Genomic DNA, 13,564 nt, shown 5'->3' with positions numbered 1-13,564 from the left:
GCTAAGGACTAGGATAGGGACCTGGGACTTCGAAGAGGAAGAGAGTAATTCACAGGATGATAAGAAGAGCAGTTGCTTATAATTAGATGTTTTTCTGAGATACAGATAGGTCATTCAGAGAAAAAAAATTACTTCCTTCTGGGCCAGGTCCCTATCTCAATTCATTTAGGTAATTAAGGGAAGGGTGAACATTTTTCTTGAGTCTGCTGGCCCTGGATTGCCTTAAACTTAGAATAACCTGCTTGCCACAGTGGCACATTAGCGGGAAGCTCATCTGGCTATCTGGGGCCAGCATCCCGTGCTTTCTCATCCTGAGTCTCCTCAGGGTGCACAGTTATTGGGAGGGGGTGGTGGCTACAGGAGTTGACTGCTAGATGGCAGCATCCTTTTCCTATCCTGAGTTCCCTCAGGGCTCACCATCTGGAGCGGCCATAATGTGATGGCTGCAACATCCTTTGTTTACTGGTATGGCAGGCAATAATTCAGTTCACAGTATTACAATGATTAAACACTGCCTCTGAGGTGAATAAAAGGAAAGAAATTTACCTACTTGGACTTTGGTTTTCTAGGAAATTAGGGCTGTCTGTGACTGTGATGTGTTCAGTCGTGTCTGACTCTTAGTGACCCCATGGGCTGTAGCCCACCACACTCTTCTGTCCATGGAATTTCCCAGGCAGAAATACTGCAGTGGGTTGCCATTTCCTTCTCCAGGGGATCTTCCTGACCCAGGGATCAAACCTATGTCCCCTGAGTTTCCTGCATTGGCAGGTGGATTCTTTACCACTGAGCCACAGGACTGAAGCCCAATTGTTTGTCTAATAGCAATATAGCATCAAAAGTAGTGTAGCCAAGAAGGGTTCTTCAAAAATGTCTTCATTTATAAATGCAATAATAATAGTAACATCAACTCACAGGGTTGTTGTTGTAAAGATTGCAAAGACTTAGTGATTGTAAAGAGCACTTAGAATAGTACCTGGAATGCAGTAAGCAATGTGCAAATGTGCTCTGATGATCACTTTTTAAATTTTTATTGAAATATAGCTGATTTGTAATGCTGTGTTGTGTTAGTTTCAGGTGCACATCAAAGTGATTCAACTATACATACTTATATATATCTATTCTTTTTCAGATTTTTTTCAATTACAGACCATTACAAGATGTTGAGTACAGTTCCTTGTGCTACGTAATAGGTCCTTGTTGATTATCTATTTAATACATAGTAGTGTGTATATTTTAATCCCAAACTCCTAATTTATCCCTACCTCCAATTCTCTATTGCCAACCATAATTTTGTTTTCTATATCTGTGAGTCTGCTTCTGTTTTTATAAATAAGTTCATTTGTATCATTTTTAGTTCTACATATAAGTAATATCACATGATATTTGTCTTTCTTTTTCTGGCTTACTTTGCTTAGTACTGTAATCTCTAGGTCCATCCATGTTGCTGCAAATGGTATACTTTCATTTTTTTTATGGCTGAGTATTATTTCATTGTTTATATGTACCACTTCTTTATCCATTTATCTGTCAATGGACATTTAGACTGCTCGACTTTGATTATCATTATTTTTTATTTTATTTTAACCAATTTTTATAATGAAAAAAGTTCCTTATCTTTATTTTGTTACTTTGAGAAATGCATACCATCAGATTTGGATCATCTACAAATTTTGTACTTGAATTTGTAATCTCAGCTGAAATCATTGCAGAGCAAAAAATGACATATCAGAATAACACTCTGAATCTGTAAATGTAGTGAAAGCTTAGTCTGACTTTTAAAAGGACACTGAGAAAATTTTTAACTCCTTTCTGATTCTATACACTGCTTCTCATTTTTGTACTTAGTAGTTATTTTCAAAACCCAGAAATTTTAACAGCAGTTCTGAGGCACCTGAGTTCTGAAACAAAAGATGTCATTTCATATTTTGAGAGCTAGGAAAAACCAAACTTTTTTCTTAGTGATGGTTGCCCATTCAGAGGAAACTCTAACATGAGCCATCTTCCTGGAAGACAATGGTTTAATCTTTTAACCATTGGACTAAACTTGTGGTAGCTAGTGCACATAGAGGGAGTCTATCTTTAAGAAAAAGAATACTACCTTACAAATACAGACTAGGTAGAAAAATTAATACACATTTTATTTTATTTTGGCCCTGCCAGGCTGCTTGCGAGATCTTAGTTCCCCAACCAGGGATCGAACCCTTGCCCCCTGCAGTGAAAGCACGGAGTCCTAACTACTGGACCACGAGGGAATTCCCAATATGCATTTTAAATGAGGGAGCAAAACTCACAGAAAATTACTGTTTAAAAAACCACAAAATACTATAAATACCACATAATTCAGAAAAACAACATTTTATAAGCTGATGCTCTTCTCTTTAGCTGATGTTGCTGTATTTTTAGCTGCATACTCTTTAATCATTCAATGATTTTGCAATACCATTTTCTATAAAGAAAATGGAAAATTGATTTAGATTTCCTCTAATATGGTTAACTGAAATGTGTTTTTAATTTATTTATGTTTTAGAGAAGTCACTTTTAGCTTCACAACATATTTGTAATGGATAAATGTATATGATTCTGTCAAACTTAAGATAAACTTCTAAGTGCCTTTTTAATAGTATGTGCTGCATTGTGGAGAATACATGTGACAGCGGAGAATTTCTCCCTTGAATGGGCATCAATGATAACCATCTACTTGCATTCTCACATGACCAATGACGGGAAGAAGTTTTCACAGACTCAATCTTGCTCTTACTTCTGGCTCTGAACATTTTAAATCTTACTTCTCCTTCATTACTCATTGTTGGGGAAATACAATTAAAAACAAAATCTCTCACAAAGGCAACAGAGAAAGAAAATACTTTTGGTATTAAATAAGCATTAAAGGGGGTGGTAGGGAGGTTCAGGAAGGAGGGGATATATTTATACATATAGCTGATTCATATTGTCATATGGTAGAAACTAACACAACATTGTAAAGCAAGTATACTCCAATTAAAGAAAATAAGTGTTAAACCAGAATGTGATACATATCACAGGCAACCCGCTAAGAATTTGCAAAGACAGAAAGAAACCTCAACCTTTCATATAACTAGGCAAACACAATCCATTACATATATATTTTCAAGATAAACAGTAACTAGTCCCAAAGTAGGAAGATTTGACAGCACCATTTGTAAGACATAGTTCATCCTAGATTCATCCAGTAATTGGAGTGACCATCTGTGTTTGCTAATTGGCTTTATCCAGAGGAAAAACAAACTTCTCCTATCTCTATGACAGGAGAGAGTTTTGCAACTTGAACAAAGCACCCAAGTAAGCGAGGCTTCTACCCTCCCACAGGAACTGTGAGATAGAGCCCTATCTTGCTTGCTGTTTACATTTCAAAAAGATGGCTCCCACATCCTTGAGAAAGACAGTTCTGGGTCCAAAAGCTGGCAGGAAGGCTTACATTCGTGTATGCTTAGTGACTGAGTCTTTTCTGACTCTTTACAACCCCATGGACTGTAGCCCTCCAGGCTCCTCTGTCCTTGGGATTTCCCAGGCAAAATACTGGAGTGAGCTGCCATTTCCTTCTCCAGGGGATCTTCCTTACCCAGGGATCAAACCTAAGTCACCTGCATTGCAAGCAATCTCTTGCACTACTGGCAGATTCTTTACCACTGAGCCACTGGTAACCTCCCTTAACTGGTTCCCCTCAACATCTTTTCTGTTCAGCTGAAGACAGTATTTACGGTGGTAGCTCTGGCCATTTTGGTGAATTAACAGGCTTCCCTAGTAGCTCAGCTGGTAAAGAATCTGCCTGCAATGCAGGAGACCCCAGTTCGATTCCTGGGTCAGAAAGATCCACTGGAAAAGGGATAGGCTACCCACTCCAGAATTCTTGGGCTTCCCTGGTGGCTCAGCTGGTAAAGAGTGTGCCTGAAATGTGGGAGACCTGGGTTTGATCCCTGGGTTGGAAAGATCCCCTGGAGAAGGGAACAACTACCCACTCCAATATTTTGGCCTGGAGAATTCCAAGGGGTAGAAAAGAGTTGGACATGACTGAGTGACTTTCACTACTCAGTGTCCTGGATCTCTCCCATGTACAGAGAGGGTGTACATGTTATTAAACTTCTGGTTGTTTTTCTCTCTTCTGTCAATCTGACTACTAGACCATCCAAAGAACCTAGAAAGCTATGGTTTTTCCAGTAATCATGCACGGATGTGAGAGTTGGACTATAAAGAAAGCTGAGCGCTGAAGAATTGATGCTTTTGAACTGTGGTGTTGGAGAAGACTCTTGAGAGTCCCTTGGACTGCAAGGAGATCCAACCAGTCCATCCTAAAGGAAATCAGTCCTGGGTGTTCATTGGAAGGACTGATGTTGAAGCTGCAACTCTAATACTTTGGCCACCTGATGTGAAGAGCTGACTCATTTGAAAAGACCCTGATGCTGGGAAAGATTGAAGGCAGGAGGAGAAGGGGACGACAGAGGATGAGATGGTTGGATGGCATCACTGACTCAGTGGACATGAGTTTGAGTAAACTCCGGGAGTTGGTGATGGACAGGGAGGCCCGGTGTGCTGCAGTCCATGGGGTCGCAAAGAGTCGGACACGACTGAGCAAGTTAACTGAACTGAAAGAACGTAGAAAGGGGACAAGGAATATTTTTCTTCCCCAACAATCCCTAGAAACAACTCCTAGGGCTATTTGGTTCTCCCATAACAAAGTTTTCCATTTAACCCTGGTCCTCTCATTTCCCAGCACACAAGCACTCAAGGAGAGAACATGATGAGGGCAAGGTAAGAATGACTGGATAGGGACAGGGGACAAGCATCATTCCATCCTGTACCTGGGACATCACTGTATCCTCTAAAACTTTCCCACTGATAAAGCACCCCTACCTTACCAGATTTCTTATATATGGTAAGTTTTCTCTGAGAATTTACAGACTGCTTTTCTATAATTCATTGAAGGACCACTTTAGCTCCCAGATATATTTACAAATATTCAATTATGAATGCTTCCCACTGCAGCTCACAGACCTAAATTACATCAAGATATATGATCTAGAAATCTAATTTAAATATCCAAAATTTGCAAGATAGATGAGAAGTTTGCTGAATACTATAAACTAAAAGGATGGCCTAATCAAAACATGTAGATGAGCTCAGTAGGGTGTCATTACTTTACCCCACACAAGGATCAAAAGAATTCTCACTTAAGTTATCTAACAGAATATGTTTTGGTCATTATTGGGACTTACTGCTCAAAAGAAAGAATAAGTTAAGAAAAGAAAAACTGAGGTTCTCCCCTTAAGAAGATAAGGTGAAGAAGGAAGAAAGAAACCAAGAAGATGAGAGTGTGTACAGGAGGGAAGAGTTCCAAAAAGGAAGTAGTCAGTGGTATTGATTAATACAGACTGATTTTTTTTTTTAATGAGCACTAAGAAAATCGTTTTGGGTTTGAATGGTAATAAGAAAATTTAAGAATGACTTAAGGGGGTTTCGCTGGTGGCTCGGTGGTGAAGAATTCACCCACCAGTGCAGGAGACCTGGGTTCAACCCCTGATGTGGGAAGATCTGACGTGCTGTACAGCAACTAAGCCCATGTGCTGCAACTATTGGGCCTGTTCTTGAGAGCCGAGGAGCCACAACTACTGAAGCCCTCGTGCTCTAGAGCCCATGCTCTGCAACAAGAGAAGCAACTGCAATCAGAAGCCCACACACCACAATGAAGAGGGGCCCCCTCTCGCCACAACTAGAGAAAAGTCTGCACAGCAATGAAGATTCAGCACAGTCAAAAATAAATAAAATAAAAATTATTAAAAAGAATGGTGTTAGGTATAATATATAAATTCACTAAAATTATGAAGTGGAAACCAAATCTCAGGAAACTAAAATACATATTATTTAAGAAAGCGTACAATAAAATAGATCCAAGACAGCTAGGTGACCAAAGTTTTATTTTTAAGGTAGAGAATTGTGCTTTCTTAAAGAAGAGGAAAAGGAGTTAATTAGGCAGAGGGAAGCGAGGTGCAGTTGCCAAAGAAAGCAGAATATTTGATCAAGAATACTCTGAGAAATGACAGGTAAAGAATATCAATAATACTAGCAATAAAATAACTGCACACATAAATAGGTTATGTGATTCTTTGTTTAACTCCTGCTACATAACATCCTTCTCTAAAATCACAATCTTCTCCCCTCCTAGTGCTGTCTTACTTGCTTTTGAACTCTCTCAAATATTTCCAATTCTGAATAAATTATCTCTTGGAGATCACTGCACTTTCCAGTTTCCATTCAATAAATTTTGGAAGAATTCAGGACTTCCCTGGTTGTCCAGTGGCTAAGATTCTGTATTCCCATTGTAGGGGGTCTGGGTTCCATCTCTGGTCGGGGAACTAGATCCCACATGCCATGCCACAACTAAGACCCAGTGTAGCCAAATAAATAATTTTTTTTTAATTTTTGGAAGAATTCAATAAATAACCACACAAAGTAACTCTACTAGACTAATCATCCCATCAAAAACACTTAAGGAAAGTTAGACAAAATATATGAAACAACTATTTTCAGATACTGGACAATAAGAAATCAAAGATGTTTGATCTGTAAGACAAGGGAGATTAATTAGTGGAGCCATAAGAAAGCCAGAGTTCTCCACCTGGAAGTGTCTATTAGCAACCAGTGTACAGAGGGCAAACCCGGGCAGGATATAGCAGTATCACTGAAGTAAAGAGACAAAGCTCAGAGTTGAAGGAGGCTGAAGCAGCTAAGGAAGAGAATACAAAAAAGGAAGTATCTATGTAAAGAAAAATCTTCAGAAATCTGCAAAGGAGTGTTTTGTAGTTTGTAGCTGAAAATAATAAGCTGTATGTGTGTGCCTAGGCTGAAACTCCACAAGCCCAGGCAAAGAAAAACTATAAGAGAAATCCTCAAGGCTGTATACTCTCACCTTGTTTATTTAACTTATATGCAAAGTACATCATGTGAAAAGCCAGGCTAGATGACTCACAAGCTGGAATCAAGATTGTCAGGAGAAATATCAACAGTCTCAGATATGCAGATGATACCAGTCTAATGGCAGAGAGTGAAGAGGAACTAAAGAACCTCTTGATGAGGGTGAAAGAAGAGAATGAAAAAGCTGGCTTAAAACTCAACATTCAAAAGTCTAAGATGATGGTATTCAGTCCCATTACTTCATGGCAAATAGATGGGGAAAATGTGGAAACAGCGGCAGATTTTCTTTCTTGGTCTCCAAAATCACTGCAGACAGTGACTGCAGCCACAAAATGAAAGTCACTTACTCCTTGGAAGAAAAGTTACGACAAACCTACTGAAAGCCGCTCAGTCATGTCCGACTCTTTGCGACCCCATGGACTACACAGTCCATGGAATTCTCTAGGCCAGAATACTGGAGTGGGTAGCCTATCCCTTCTCCAGCAGATCTTTCCAACCCAGGAATCAAAACAGGGTCTCCTGCATTGCAGGCGGATTCTTTACCAACTGAGGTATCAGGGAAGCCCCTCATGGCAAACCTAGACAGTATATTAAAAAGCAGACATCACTTTGCTGACAAAGGTCCACATAGTCAAAGCTATGGTTTTTCCAGTAGTCATGTATGGATGTGAGAGCTGGATCATAAAGAAGGCTGAATGCCGAAGAATTGATGCTTTTGAATTGTGGCGCTGAAGAAGACACTTGAGTGTCCCTTGGACAGAAAGGAGATCAAACCAGTCAATCCTAAAGAAAATCAACCCTGAATATTCATTGAAAGGACTGATGCTAAAGCCAAAGCTCTAACACTTTGACCACCAGATGTGAAGAGCTGACTCATTGGAAAAAACGCTGATGCTGGGAAAGATTGAGAGCAGGAGGAGAAGGGGACGACAGAGGATAAGATGGCTGGATGACATCACTGGCTCAAAGGACAGGAGTTTGAGCAAACTCTGAGAGATATCGAAGTACAGGAAAGCCTGGCATGCTGCAGTCCATGGGGTCACAAAGAGTTGGACAGGATTTAGCAACTGAACAACAACAACAGCATGTTCTAAGGTTTTTAAAATGTGAACATAATGAGGAAGGAAATGAAAAATACAAAAAAGAGGCAAATGTAACTGAAGAGCACAGAGAGCTGAAGCAAAATTTTACTGGATTGGTTTAATAGCTAATACAATGCTTCAGAATAAAAATAAAATTTGAAGATTAAGTGTAGAAACTATCCAAGCTATATGTCAGAGGACAGGTAAAAGTCATTGATAAAAACAAAGTGAATAGACCCTCAGTGGCCTTTGAGACAATTTCCAACAATCTAATGTACGTGTAATTGGAGGACAAAAAAAAAAGACAGTGACAAGAAAATTTCAAAGTTGAATGAAAAATATAAATTCACTGATTCACAAAGCTCAACAAATACCAAACAATACAAACAAAAGAAAATTCACCTATACATATCATAATTAAATTGCCAAAAGTCAATAATAAAAATATTTAAAGCAAACAGATTAAATTACACATATACATAATATTGCTGATATCTCACTAGAAACCATGCAAATAAAAAGACAATGCAACAATATCTTTAAATGACTTGAGAGGCATAATAAACTATTTAATTCTTTACACAGCAAAAATATTTTTCAAAATGAAGGACATGTAATACATTTCAAACAAACCAAAGCTCGAGAAAAAATTTTGCCATCAGACCTTCGGCACAAGTAATGTTAAAAATTAGCTCAATATAGACCACAGACTTCAATATCTAAATGAAAACATAGAAGAAAATTTTGGGGTAGGCAATGATTTTTTTGGAAAAATCCAAAGAAAAATAATATGAGCCATAAGAAGGAAAAAATGATATATTAGATCTCAAAAATTAAAAACTTCTGTATATCAAAATATAAAGAAAATCAACAGTGGACTTCTCTGGTGGTCAGTGGTTAAGACTCTGCACTTCATCTGCAGAAGCCAAGGGTTCAATCCCTGCAGTTGGATTGAACTAAGGTAACTGAGATCCCACATGCCTCACAGCACAGCCAAAAAAAAAAAAAAAGAAAGAAAGAAAATCAACAGTAAGCTAGAGACTGGGGAAAATATTCTCAATTTTTCATCTGACAAAGGACTCATATCTAGAATTTAAAACTTTTATGACAATAATAAAAGGAAAATCAATCTAATTTTTAAAGAGAAAAGATTTAAACTAATTCTCCATAAGAAATTGTATATGAACAGTCAATAGGCCCATGAAAATGTGCTCAACATCACTAGTCATCACAGAAATGCAAATTAAATGAATAAAAAGAAAAACCATACTCCTATGATATGTCTTTAAAAAAAACAATAATAAATATTGGTGAAATATGGAGCCACTGGGACTCTCAATGAGGTGTAACCTCATTGCAGAACAGTAGGCTTTTTCTTTAAAAATTAAACATATACTTACCTCATAATTTGAAATTCTGTCTTAATCATTAACCTAAAGTAAATAAAAACATATACTCACCAAAAAATTCCTGCATAAGTGTTCAGTTCAGTCACTCAGACGTGTAGGACTCTTTATGACCCCACAGACTGCAGCAACCCAGGCTTCCCTGTACATCACCAACTCCTGGAGCTTACTCAAACTCATGTCCATTGAGTCAGTGATGCCATTCAACCATCTCATACTCTGTTGTCCTCTTCTCCTTCTGGCTTCAATCTTACTCAACAACAGGCTCTTTTCCAATGAGTCAGTTCTCATCAGGCGCCCAAAGTATTGCAGTTTCAGCTTCAGCATCAGTCCTTCTAATGAATATTCAGGACTGATTTCCTTTAGGACAGACTGGTTTGATCTCCTTGCACTCCAAGGGACTCTCAAGAGTCTTCTCCAACACCACAGTTCAAAAGCATCAATTCTTTGGCGCTCAGCTTTCTTTATAGTCCAGCTCTCACATTCATACATGACTGCTGGAAAAACCATAGCTTTGACTAGATAGACCTCGCAGGCAAAGCAATGTTCTGCTTTTTAATATGTTGTCTAGGTTGGTCATAGTTTTTCTTCCAAAGAGCAAGCATCTTTTAATTTCATGGCTGCAATCACCATCTGCAGTGATTTTGGAGCCCCCAGAAATAAACTCTGTCACTGTTTCCCCTGTTTCCCCATCTATTTGCCATAAAGTGATGGGACCAGATGCCATGATCTTAGTTTTTTGAATGAGTTTTAAGCTGGTGAGTTTTAAGCCAGCTTTTTCACTCTCCTCTTTCATCAAGAGGCTCTTTAGTTCTTCTTCACTTTCTGCCATAAATGTGGTGTCATCTGTGTATCTGAAGTTATTGATATTTCTCCTGGCAATCTTGATTCCAGCTTATTCTTCATCCAGCCCGGCATTTCACATGATATACTCTGTATATAAGTTAAATAAGCAGGGTGACAATATACAGCCTTGACGTACTACTTTCCCAATTTGGAACCAGTTTGTTGTTCCATGTCCAGTTCTAACTGTTGCTTCTTGACCTGCATACAGGAGACAGGTAAAGTGGTCTGGTATTCCCATTTCTTTAAGAATTTTCCACAGTTTGTTGTGATCCACACAGTCAAAGGCTTTGGCATAGTCAATAAAGCAGAAGTAGATGTTTTTCTAGAACTCTCTTGCTTTTGCAATGATCCAACAGATGTTGGCAATTTGATCTCTGGTTCTCTGCCTTTTCTAAATCCAGCTTGAACATCTGAAAGTTCATGGTTCATGTACTGTTGAAGCCTGACTTGGAGAATTTTGAGCATTACTTTGCTAGCGTGTAAGGTGAATACAGTTGTGTGGTAGTTTGAACATTCTTTGGCATTGTCTTTCTTTGGGATTGGAATGAAAACTGATCTTTTCCGGTCCTGTGGCCACTACTGAGTTTTCCAAATTTGCTGGTATATTGAGTGCAACACTTTCACAGCATCCTCTTTTAGTATTTATTTAAAAGAGCTCATTGGAATTCCATCACCTCCACTAGCTTTGTTGGTAGTGATGCTTCCTAAGGCCCACTTGACTTCTCATTCCAGAATGTCTGGTTCTAAGTGAGTGATCACATGGTCATGGTTATCTGGGTCATTAAGATCTTTTTTGTATAGTTATTCTGTGTATTCTTGCCACCTCTTCTTAATATCTTCTGTTTCTGTTAGGTCCATATCATTTCTGTCCTTTATTGTGCCCTTCTTTGTATGAAATGTTCCCTTGGTATCTCTAATTTTCTTGAAGAGATCTCTAGTCTTTCCCATTCTATTGTTTTCCTCTATTTCTTTGCATTGATCCCTCAGGAAGATTTTCTTATCTCTCCTGGCTATTCTTTGGAACTCTGCATTCAAATGGGTATGTCTTTCCTTTTCTCCTTTGCCTTTAGCTACATTATTTGTTCAAAACTTCTTCTTATCCTAGATCTAACTCAGAGTTAGGTGCATCCCACAGGTCTGTAAGGCCTGCACCTGCCCAGCTTTAAGAACAAAGAAAGAGCCCAGAGTCAAAAACAGAGATACCAAAAGTTTAATGGATGGGGAATCTTACACATCTGAAGCCAGTTGCTGGAACAACACCCGCACCAAGTATAGGCCCAGTGAGTAGGACATGGTGGCAGTCTTCATTCCCAAGGCAGGGATGGGGGTGGGGGGGAATGATGTCAAGTGGATTCATTAGTTACCAGGCAAACCAGCAGAGGAACAAGCCCCTCATTGCCCCTTTGAACCTTTGAAAAAAGCAATCACTAACTGGGGCCTGGGGCAAGTACTGGCTTGGCCCAAAGTTTCCTTTGTTGTTGTTTTTTTAATAGACAGAGGAGCATGCAGTTGACCCTCTATATCTGTGTTTTTTGTATCTAAGAATTTAACCAACACAGATTAAAAATATTCAGAAAAAAAATCCAGATGGGACTTCCCTGGTGATCCAGTGTCTAAGACTCCGTGCTTCCAAAGCAGGGGGTGTGGTTTCAATCCCTGGTCAAGAAACTAAGATCCCACATGCTACATGGCCAAAAAAAAAAATCCAGAAACTTCCAAAAAGCAAAACTTGAATTTGCAGCACCCGAGTATCTATTTTCATAGCGTTTACATTGTTCGTACAGCTATTTCCCAAGTACTTACATCCTATTACGTGTTATAAGTAACCCAGAGATGATTTTAAGTATATAGGAAGATATATATAGATTGTATGAGCTGTATGAGCAAACAAAGGAGAACGGGTTCTCTCGGACCAGGCTGCCGTCTTTGAAGGGAAGGTACTGCAGGATCTTTATCATGCAGATGACCTCACTAGTTAGTGTTGATCAAGTAATTTCAGATTGACTGTTTTAAAGGTCACATTTCTGGGAAGAGTTGAAACTTTGATTAAGTCTTGGTTTGCTATCCTGGGGTGCAAATGATTCTATTTGGGGCTTCTTGCTTTTTACGAATATTAATTACAGAAAAGTAAAACAAGGAGATGTCACTTTTATCCAACAGATGGGTCAAAATACACAAATTTGGCAACATAAAGTAACCACATGGATATGGAAGGAAAGATTCTCATACACAGCTATTAAGTGTATACATTTCTCAGCATTTGTGAGAATGCTAGTGACATTGTTGCATAAATGCATGTAGAGTATGTTTATTACAGTATTGTCTGTGGAGTCCCATAGCAAGGCCACAGATGCAGGGCCCAGCACCAAGGTTATCTTTGGAATTGAATGAGCCCCATAGCAACAGTTGACAAAAGACCCTTGATCCCTACCAGGCAGCTTCCTGGCCCCTGGTATTTTATATTAGGCAAAAATACCCACCCTAACCAATCACCTAATGCCATCCTCCCAGCAGGATTTTCTTCGTGTTGAGACTATAAATATTGGCTACTAACCCACAAAAAGCATTGGCTCTCTCTGGTTGGTCATGAGGTACGCCCGCTGCATTTGTTGGGCCCTCGTTATCTTTGCTCCCTGCTCTTAATAAACTTACCCCCTTCTGAAATACTCTGTGTCCAGAAATTCTTTTCCAACCCACACTCAGACTGACATAACACTGTCCATGATAGCAATTATAAACAACATATATTATCACTAGGCGAATGGCTATTCAGACTGTGGAATGGCATGCAGAAAGATAGAAGGAATAAGGGTGAAATGTATGCACTATGAACAGATGTCCAAGATCCCTTGCTAATGTTGTGGACTCCAGAGTCGCAAAACACACCTCGGAGGACACTCAAGACAGTGGAGTACAGTTTATTACGCCAGCAGGTCCAAGGGGAATCAGTTCCGAACAAGGACCCTGATGTTTCTGAGAGGCCCAGTTTTATACCACGCCCCCCGCCCCCCACATGACTGGTTACATGTTAGCAACCTCTTTGTTGTATATGACTGAGTTTTACAGTAGGTGCTAGGAGAACAAACAATTAAGGTTAAACCATGTGTGTGCTGGTGAGGGGGGCGGGGGTGGTGGCGGGAAGACACAATGATTTTACATCAAAAGGGGATGACTTCATGGTTAATCTAACAGAGGCAGCCTGACCTCAGCTATAATATCCGTTTGCCATCTGTAGGAAGGGAAGTCTCCAGGAGATACGATTTTCATTGGCAATGGTTTCCTCAC

General features: G+C 39.3%; 1 pseudogene across 2 annotated transcripts in view; it reads right to left on the bottom strand.

Moving 5' to 3' along the window:
- Positions 1 to 13,564, bottom strand: part of LOC145526237 (large ribosomal subunit protein uL30 pseudogene) — a 36,381-nt pseudogene that overhangs the window by 21,253 nt on the left and 1,564 nt on the right. The gene's annotated exons all lie outside the window — the stretch shown is intronic.

The sequence above is a fragment of the Giraffa tippelskirchi genome, chromosome 11 (assembly GCF_054371585.1).
Source record: "Giraffa tippelskirchi isolate mGirTip1 chromosome 11, T2T-mGirTip1v1.2.pri, whole genome shotgun sequence".
NCBI lineage: Eukaryota > Metazoa > Chordata > Mammalia > Artiodactyla > Giraffidae > Giraffa > Giraffa tippelskirchi.
This window is presented reverse-complemented; position numbering and strand designations above follow the sequence as displayed.